Below are 10,042 nucleotides of genomic sequence, written 5' to 3'. Positions count from 1 at the left end.
TGTGAGGGGGCACGATCGCGATTGTTGTTTAGATGCACTTTCTTTATTTCTTTCACCGCGCCGAGCACGTACGTTGTACGTTCGTGTGGGGGGTTTTTCGTTTTCCCTCACCATTGTTATCCCTTTCCAACGGGCGTTTTTCCACGAGCCCTTGGTTGATGATTTTTTTTCTTTGTTTTTGGAAAGGGACGATGTCTCTGCCGAGTTCAACGACGCCACCGATGCCGAAAGAGATAATTCAATTACGTGTCACCTGGATGGTGGTCTCCGATGTACCTTCCGTTTTGTTTTTTTTTTTTTGGAAAGCCTCGAGTATTTTGAAGACGTCCTCTTCGGGAATCGGGCCATTGCCTTCGGTTGATTGCGTTTTACGAGTCGTCAATGTTTAATTGATTCCTGAGAACCGCCGAGTCCTAAAAACCCTCCACCCTCGAAGGGCTGGCGACATGGACACCGGAACTGGTGGGACAGTTTTACGAGTCTCATTATCGATTTTACGATTTGTTTTGTCGATGCTGGGTGACCACAATAAATGTGTTCGTATAAAGAGGAGAAAAAAACCTGTCCGCTTTGTGAAAACGTTTTGAGATGTTTTGTGTTGTGTTGTATGCGACAAAGTCGCACCGGCAGTTAAACATCAGCATATTCGAAACCGACCAGCGTGTTGTGGGCCGCCCTTCGTTCGGGCATCGGCATTTTGATCGGATCCCCCCACCGCCGAACTTACATAACCTTCAATCGGCAAGCCGCCGAGACGACGACGACGGCGTTAGGAAAAGGAAATCGCACCACAAACGGAATCTCCTCGTTTTCCGATTGGTTTAATTTTTAATTTCGGTTGAGAAAATGATAGGGCATGGCAAAAATTAAGGGTATACATCCGGCGCCCGATTTCTCCTGCGAAGATGTGTGTGGGGATTTCGTCTCCCCCTCACGTCTTCTTCCTATCGACCCTCCCATGTGAGGGCCGGGTGTAGAGTAATTAATGAAAACCTTCCGAATGATGATTCGGCGGCGCCCCACAAAACCCTTTCGGGAGGTACTAATTTGACACTGTGGCAAATTTTGTTCACTTCCGTCGCCGGAGGGGTGGTGGTTTGCCACGGGACCGTAAACTTTCGTTGGGTTTTTATGTTCCGAAATTGCGCGGAACTTTTTTTTTCCCCATCGCGAGAGGGGATAATGTCAATGATAAAAGTGAAACTTAACACTGTTGGTGAAGCTTTGCAGCTTTTAGTGACAATGGTTTCTAATGGGATGGTTTCAGTTTTCTAGTGGTTTACGACAAAATTACTCGACACTTATGCGGCCATAATTGCAAGACGATTATTGTGACCATCCGTCTCAAGGCAAACAACGGGTCTACAATTTCAGTCGTCTGCCGAACGATCGGCGACTAAGTTTCAGGTAGCAGAAATGCCCGGCGTTCCTCTTCACCCGGCCTTTCAACTCCATTATCCCGTCGCGCCCTCGGTCTAACGATCCAGACGTATGATAAAGCACAAGAAACAAACATTCGTACTGTCACCAGCACCCGCTTGACATTCGACCCCCGGGAGAGGAAGTTTCCCTGTAAATATTTACCGATAGTGGCAGCCATTTCCTGCCCGGAAAGGACTCAACACCCAAAAAACAAAAAGGACCAAAATACCTGTGTGAGATTCTATCGCTGGCAATCTCCTGCCTTTTCCTGCCATGCAATCGTATTTCCGTAAGGTCTCATCCCTTATGGAATGCATAATGTTCCGTTAATAATCTGCTTACGGAAAGGCAAACGCGTCACGCGCTCATCCTGTTGGGAAGGGAACCCCGGACGGAAACCGGGATGCCTGTTGAAGAGTGTATGACTTATGGTTTCAACATTTTGTGGATAGCGTTCTCGTGTCTGATTTTTTTTCCTCTTCCCTCATCAATTCCGTTTCCCAAGGGAAATGTACCGAAATTTTAATCCTTGGCGCCGTATGGATTGGCTGGGAATCCCCGCAGAGGACAGGACCCTTTTTCGATCCCGTTCGACATGGTCCATCAATAAGGGAATTATAGGTCAGCATGGCTTTTTTTCACCCATCCCCTTGTGGATATTTTATCCCGATCGTTGTTGTTATTTTCTCGTTCGCTTCCGCCGAAAAATAATGCCAAAGTTCACGTAACGTTGCAAATTAAAAATGATCCGCCCGCCTGCATCGTGCTCGTTCACCATGGAATCGACGCAAATGCATAGTGCAACACAATACTCCTCAAAATGCATAAAAAAACGAGGCCACATACACGCATACACGCATAGAAAATAACAAAATTAAACGGGTCACCGAGTGTTGCGTTTCAGAACACGCACCACAAAACGCCCATCCGAGGCGTTGGCGTAACGGTGTAACGTTTTACATTGTCTCTCCGTTTTGTTCCCCTTTTTTCTCCTTCTCCCCATTGTAATCGATCCATCCCTTTGTGTGCGTGTATGTCGCCTTTTCTTGCAGGGCGTCTGAAGATGATATGCATGAAATTGACTCATTCGTCCATAAATAATTCATTCACTCCCTTTCGCGCGCCCCCTAGGGTTGGGGTGGTCGGCCACTCACCATGGTCTTTTCGTTGATCGAGAACTCGATCACCTTCGCGGTAGAAAACGCGTCACCACCACAGAAAAGAAGCAGGCCAAAAAAAAAACAAGCCGTTTTGCATTTTGGGGTGCGTTCGAACAATTCGTGAATTAATTAGCCAACGGTTTTTGGAGCGCGCTTGAAGGACGCGTCAAATTGAAGGTTTCTATCGCACAGTTGATGTTCATGCCACATTCAGTTGATGCAAAAGAAGTTTACAGCTACAGTCACCTACATCGTAGGCCATTGAAAAGGTCTAGTAAAATGTGTAGATGATAACTTTGAAGGCTGCAAAGGAGAGGCAGCTGAGATCGCTAGCTGATAGGCGTGTTAAAAGGAGCTACGATCGTGCGTGATCTGTTCTATTTCTTTTCTTCGGCCTGTACTCCTTTCAAAGGTGATGATTTAATAACAAAACGGGATTGATCATCAACATATTATGTTTGTTTTAGTTACGAGCCTCTTTTGTCGGGACAAAATACGCCACCTTTGAATTCATTCGCATTATTATGCAAACGTGAGACGAACGCATCCGTACAACGCGTGATAGAAACGATGACTCACCGGTGAGTTCCATTCGCGAAAGCTAGCAGAGCGTTCCCTGGAATGTTGGCTCGATCGTTTCCGAGCCATATCACCGTCAGCCATCCATCTCAACGCCTACGGGACTGCGCCCGTCAGTCTCCGGAGGAAAGGGAAAACCCTAACCTCCCTCGGGCGCCCACGGGGGGGGGGCGCATTATTATCGCACTGGGCCCGGGGTTCATTAGATGAAATACTAGAGGAGGCGAAATTAAATCAGTCCTACCCCGCTTTCCACGAATCAACCGCTTTCCAAAATGATGAAGTTTCACCCAGGGTTCGTTAAAAGCGACGATCGGGTGCGTACGCCCTTCCTATAGGGCGCATAATAACCGCGAGTTGAGTCGTCGTTGGGACGGTGCCGCTTCCCAACCGGGCGTGCCTTGATCTCCCGTACGGCCCGTGATCGTTGGGACGTTGACTCAATTTAGAAATCATTTCCTAGCGGGCCGCTTAGGTTCGTTTGGTAGACGCGTGCCACACTCTACACTGCGGGTTTATATCGGAGGAAGTCCGTTAGTGGTGAATCGAGCGACTCAGCTCCGCTCCGAAGGGTCGCGGCGAGCACTTGAACTTTATCTATATGGCTATGACCGATCGATGAACGCCGCACCACTTGAGTTGACAGTGGCGGACTCCAAATGGTTCACGTTACCTTCACCGTTTGAACCGATATCTCTTGCAGCGGACCATCATCGCAACGTGACGCGATAGGAAGGAAGCGACGGACGCTTAGAAGTGGTGCCGTGAAGGCATAGAACCTGACGAAGGTCAGCCATAATTTGCGCGATTGTTAGCCGCATTTCCGCAAAATGAGAACCCGCTACGAACGCTCACCCTGGTTACGCTTCGCCAACTTCCTTACGCCGTTCTCGCGTTCTCTAGAAGCGTGTCAAACACATCCGGACCACTCTGGGTCGAACACAACAAGCGTTGCTATTATCGCTGGAGGTTGCGGGTCCGGTGTGTTTGTTGACATCACCCGCCGACCAACTCCGCGGTAGGTCTAAACATCGAACCGGAGAGGGGGTGGGGTGGAAACACATCCATGCAATGTCCAGCGGCTAACTAACCTACTTTAACAAGATTGGCGAATCTTGGCGATTCTTACCGTGACATAATCGTCAGCCATTCATGACGAAGAACCAACCAAGCCGACACTGAAAACCGAGCTGGTTGTGGAAGTGGCACGCGAGCGCCATCCAACTAAAACCCGTCAACGTTGTGCCGCTCTCTAGCCCACGATGTTGGATAATCCGAGCACTTTTCTTCACTTTTCTTTTTCTGTTTGGATTGCAACCCTTCGAGGCTTAAGCAAGTGGCTAAAAAAAATAAGGCTAACGATACGACAATGTTGCCCTGTGAAACTGTGCCATAGTTTTGTAGCAATGCGGAACGAATCGACCGTGGACAGTTGGACGGTGACGATGGTGGTAGAGGTTGCGTTGCCAACGATGATTGAATCTGACGGGTTAGTGGTGATAAACTCTCTTTTTTCCCCCCTTAAAGACAAGAGTGCCGCAGGCTCGGGACGACTGTTCAAAGCGCGATACAATGAAGCTTAGAGTCATCAGCTGTTTGAATAATGGTCTTAAGGTTGTATCGGATCATCTGGACAAATTGACGCCCTTTATTGTTGTTGATGTGATTTTATTTTTTATTCGAAAGATAACTGTTCAAACTAGAGCTGTGTCTTCTTATAAATCTTTTGACGAGATTCATTCACGTGCCCTTTGAAGATTCGAAATTCATGGTTCTTTCCGAACTTTTATGCAGCTTTATGGAACTTTAAAATGTTTGAGAGTGCATGGATCCAACGAGCAAAAAAGAGGATCTTCCCACAAAACTGTATCTTTGGGATTCACCAATTTCTTATCCAAAGACTCACGAATCTCTAATTCTTTGGACAGAGTTATTCAGGTCCATGAAATCCCCGTAAATCAAACTTCATTACTAAGGATAACCTGCACACTCTACACTTGTGTCTAGTGGCATGTATGTTGTGTATTAGTTCAACTCCAAAGGCAACCAAAATACATCTAAGTGACATACAATCAAATATGCCTGCATAAGACTTTAAGGAATTCGACATTGCCCAGAATTCTGCAACCAATCACATGTTCAATTATAAATTATACTTAAGCATACCAATTATTGTCTCACTCTTGTTTCCCACGTCCTCGGCTCTGAAACGGCTGGACTCGCCCGCAATATCATAGCATTCCAGCAACCGGTACCTTCCTCGGCCTGTGGGTACCACCGGTCTACGTGGAGACAACCTTCCATTATTCCTCGATATCTATATTTTTCTTGTCTTCCTAGACAATCCCGTGCCGTCAGGATGACAAATTGTGTTCTCTCGAATCTCTCCGGTGCGGAACGTTCACCTCACTCCTCTAGGGCCGCTAGGGTCACGGCACCGGGGACGTTGGAACACATCGAAAGTGCTGTTGTACACCGCATTCCATTATGGTATGCAAATCGAGCACCGAGTACTACGCCGTAGACTATATCGGGCAACATTCCCGAGCTCACAATTGTCCCACCGTGCGCCGCCGTCAGGTTGTTGGAATGTTTTTCGCCAAAACAACGTCCCGGCTAAGCCGCCGGTGACGGGCAGCGTGTGTATATGTGCACCCGAACGTTCCTGTTGCGGGGGCCTCAGACCCCCAGAGGGATTAAGTTGTTTCACTCAAGTGGTCGAGTTGCAGCTTAGCTGCAGCTGCACAAACCCTAGACAAGTGTACCGTTCGCTGAGTGGTGTGGTGTGCTTTGATGGTGTATCAAATTTGTTTGTCCTTTTAAAGCTTAAATTTCGCAAGCATTAACAGAACACCTCCGGGTGGAAGTAAACGATCCGGACGCTGATTCTATTTTTTGTTTTGACGATTGTCGTTGACATTCAACCACCGCTGGTGGTGATTGTGACCCCAAAGAGATAAACTTTTTCAAACGGAGGCAAACGGAGATGGTGATCTTCTGAAGGAACCCCTCCCGCATTAGCGTTTGGACGAAGGAAGGAAAACCACCGTCTTCCGCGGCGAGAGCCTAGTAACCGGGTAACCCAACACCACCGGATGGCCAAGAGTGTTGTTGGCGTGGAGTGAAGCTCGGCGGATGGACGCAGTTCTAATTGTTGTAGCCCCATAAACGAGATCGTTTGTCTCCGCGACCGACGCTGATTGTCGTTGTGATAGAAACTCACTCACTCGTTCTCTCTCGCTCGTGAATGGTCCTTCCCTCTCCCTCTCTCTGCCGTGGCCCATCAGTAGAAGTTAGTGGAGTAGGCCACATCTGAACTGGGAGTAACTTAGTTCTAAGTCAACCGCGGCTGGCGTTGGGTTTGTCTCCCGTTTTCTGGGATCGCACGGGAAGGTGTGTAAAAGAACTAGGTTGTCTCGTCAAGTGTAGGTTATCGTTGGTGCGTTTCGGAAAAGTGTTTTGCTCTGCGGTGGACGTGTTTACCAGCACGTGGTTTGACAAGAGTTGCCCTAATCGTGTCGCCGTGGTGACACGCCAAGAAACCGCAGGAAGTTACTCCGATGTAACCAGCTCCAGTTTGACGTTGGAAGGTCTTGTGAAACTGTGTGTGCTCGGTGTTGATCTAAACCAAATCCCAGTGTTGGTGCAGCTGCGCAGCGATGAAGCGACCGTTTGGTAGGGTTTTAAAAATGTATCGACACGGAGAATGGAGCGTGAAGAACCAGAAACTCCCCAGCCGAAACGATACGACCGAGCGTTAAAATTCAATTATTGCCTAATTTTGTCCGGAACGACCTTGTTGTTCGGGCGTTGATTTTGTTTTTGTTTAGTCGTTACTTTTCGTGGTAATGAAGCAAAACACAACCAACCTAACACAACACGCTCGCAGTTTTCATGTTTGCGCATCGTCTCTCGCGCGCACGCAGTGATCGACGATCTCCGCCGACCGGGTGGACGGTTGAGGCGGTGAGCCGAAGTTAAAGTAAACATTTCGACCCCGCGGCGAGACCTGGCGATAATGCGAAACCATAACAGCACCGATGTTCCACGAATAACTCCATCTGTCCGCGGGCCGAACCTTGGCCGAACCTCCTCAGCAGTATGTAACCTCGAACACTGATTTACGCCAGCGCGGTGCAAACGGAGCGAACGCAGGTTCCAGCTTCTCCGGCGAGACGTATTCCAAGCTGCAGCGTGTACTTTAAACGCTATCGCACAATCGGCACGGCACGGGAGGTTTGCATTAATTGTCACACCGAGCGACCTCTCTCTGGCAGCGACAAAGATGGCGATCTGGGGACCTCGGCGACGCAGTTGAAGGCACCGGAACGCGAGCACCAACCAACACTACACCGGAACGCAAGTAGTAAGAGCCTTGAAAGGTATTGGAATTAATTTTTGACGGGTCTGCTAGTGACGGTTCTGACAGGCTGCGTGCTGAACGTGCTACTTTAGCTCTGCGAACTCGTCCGGCTCATTCGGAAAGGTTCTTCACGTCGCGCCTTCTAAACATGCGTGATGGAGCAAACGGTTGCCCCTTTTTTTAGTGTCGTAAACGCTTGCTATTCCATCGCCTCGGTTCGTTAAGAAGTTTCGGTAAACTGCCGGAAGCGGCATCTATTTGTTCCTATACTGTCTACCCTTGGATACCCTCACCCGTGTGATATATTTGCCCGGACGGTATCTGCGCATAAGCACACCATTCGTTCTTATATGTGGTTTTCTTGTTAAAAATGTGTACCCTTGGCTGTAAGATCATCTTCCAGCCGACGAGAAGAAGCTTTTCAAGGAGGCGAACGTAGAACACTGAAGCAAATCACCAGGTGAAGTGTTATTTCTGGGAGTGTCCCGAAGTGATCGAAGCCTCCGCTTCGCGGTTATGGCTGGATAAATATTTAGAACATTGTGTCTCATTGTTGAGCATGACTTTGACGGAAGCAGTCACGGTTGGACGTTGTCCAGGTTAACTTTTTTTTGTTGTACGTTCTTTAACTATCGTCACGGGACAAAAACTCCTCACCCCGACTTCACGTCACGCGTTCTCCGGGGGGATGGTCAGGAGATCAGGGGGACTTTGATTATTAGAATGCCCCAAAACCGCAAGACGGGTAGCGGATATAGGGAAATTGAATTCTATACCGCTTGTTGATCACCGTGCGCTGCTGAACATTAAGAACCGCCATTGGACACATTGGCGCTCAGAATGTCTTCCACTGGCAGCGCATTGTTACGATCGATGATTCTACAGAAATTTTGCGTTTGCGAGTCGTGTCGGTCACAATAACAAGAAGCAAACAAAAAAAAAGAGATGTATGTACACGACGTATACATCCCATAAAATCACGTCACAACAGCAATCAATTACGGTCATCAGCCGGGCGGGAACCGCAACCGGGAGCTATGGATGATGGTTTTGATTGCGGTCTGTTGCCGTCTGTCGAGCGTAAATGGCTGGCCAACATCTTGGTGGGTAGCGCATACAAGTTTCCCCTTCGAAGCCGCTTTTTTTTCTTCATTACTATAAAACTTCATTTCAATTACGATCATGTACCGTAGCAATTCATCAACTTTGGCACGCTGGAAGCGTTTTGCAGTATTGTTCCCCATTTTTTGTATTGTCTTGTCGGAACATCTCGAAATGTGTCCGTTTCTAGCGAGGAGAAACCGATCTACGAACCAACCAACGTGTGTAGAGTGTACAGTGTGTTGTGCCCACCGACTCCGCCTGTGTCATAATTTCGGCAGCCGGTGTGAATATTTCGTTACATAAAGTTTTGCCGATACGATCAAAAACCGGCCAAAAACGGAACATCGTTCGGGCCCGGGTTTTGCAAGTAAATGGTTTGGAAAAACATCAACCCACACACAGAGCGAGCAGTTGAAGATGCAGAAAAGCGAAAAATAAAACCCTTTGATCCATATCTCCTCCAGGGCCAATGCAATGTCCGACGTGCAGCTAATGAAATGAAATGAACAATACACACATGCGATGGCACGGGGGGGTGGAGGGAAGGTGAACATAAAAAGAAAACTCACCATTCAAACATGTCTTACACAATTTCCACATGGTACGAAACATGGTTCGATTTGGTAAATGGTAACTTTCTTTCGGACGGCAACAACAACAACAACAACAACATGCCACTCCCTTGAAAGAAGGTAAAGAAGGGAAAAAAAATGCACTACCCTAAAGCACATCCACACGCGGTTGGTAGCAATACCATCGAACCACTTGTCGAAAGCCGATGCTGCTTGATGGTTTCAGTGCGTGTTTGTCAGAGTAGAGCATCGGAATGGTACCACTCCACCTACTAATCTAATCAACCGTTTGTGCCCGTTTGCCTTTGGAGTAGGTGTTGTTCGGGTTCGGGCTATCAGTTTCCAGCGTGCATAAACCCGCATGGTTTCGGAGGTGCGTTCGATTGCGTCGCCCTTGCGTACCTGGTATCGAGCCAGATCGAGCGAAAGGTACAGTCAACTTGCCCTGCCTTGGGTACTCCGCGGAGGAAGACGCTCCTCGTTTCCACACCCTGGATGGTGGTGGTTGTAAACATCAGCATAAACCGAGCCAATTACAACATCTCACGCGTACGCTGCTTGCGTTTTCTTGGGGGCGAAAAAGGGCGTGAAAAAAGGGTACTGCTCCCTGGTATCAAGAGGAACAACACACCATCCCAGCAGGTCGAAATTGCGTTTGTTACCTTTCCCTGCTAAGTCAAACTCTCGACCTCGGTTCCCCCGAAACCTAGCCTAACCGAAAACGCCACACTCCAAAACAAGGTGGAGTCCCAAGGTCTTCCTCTCTTTCGCACTCAATCTTCGTCAAAAACTCGCCACCAGAAGGATCGTGTCGGCGCTGTGATCGTGAGGTGGGTGCGCCA

This window comes from Anopheles ziemanni, chromosome 2 (assembly GCF_943734765.1).
Source record: "Anopheles ziemanni chromosome 2, idAnoZiCoDA_A2_x.2, whole genome shotgun sequence".
NCBI classification, from domain to species: Eukaryota; Metazoa; Arthropoda; class Insecta; order Diptera; family Culicidae; genus Anopheles; species Anopheles ziemanni.
The sequence above is the reverse complement of the archived record's forward strand: the minus strand, read 5'-3'. Positions refer to the sequence as shown.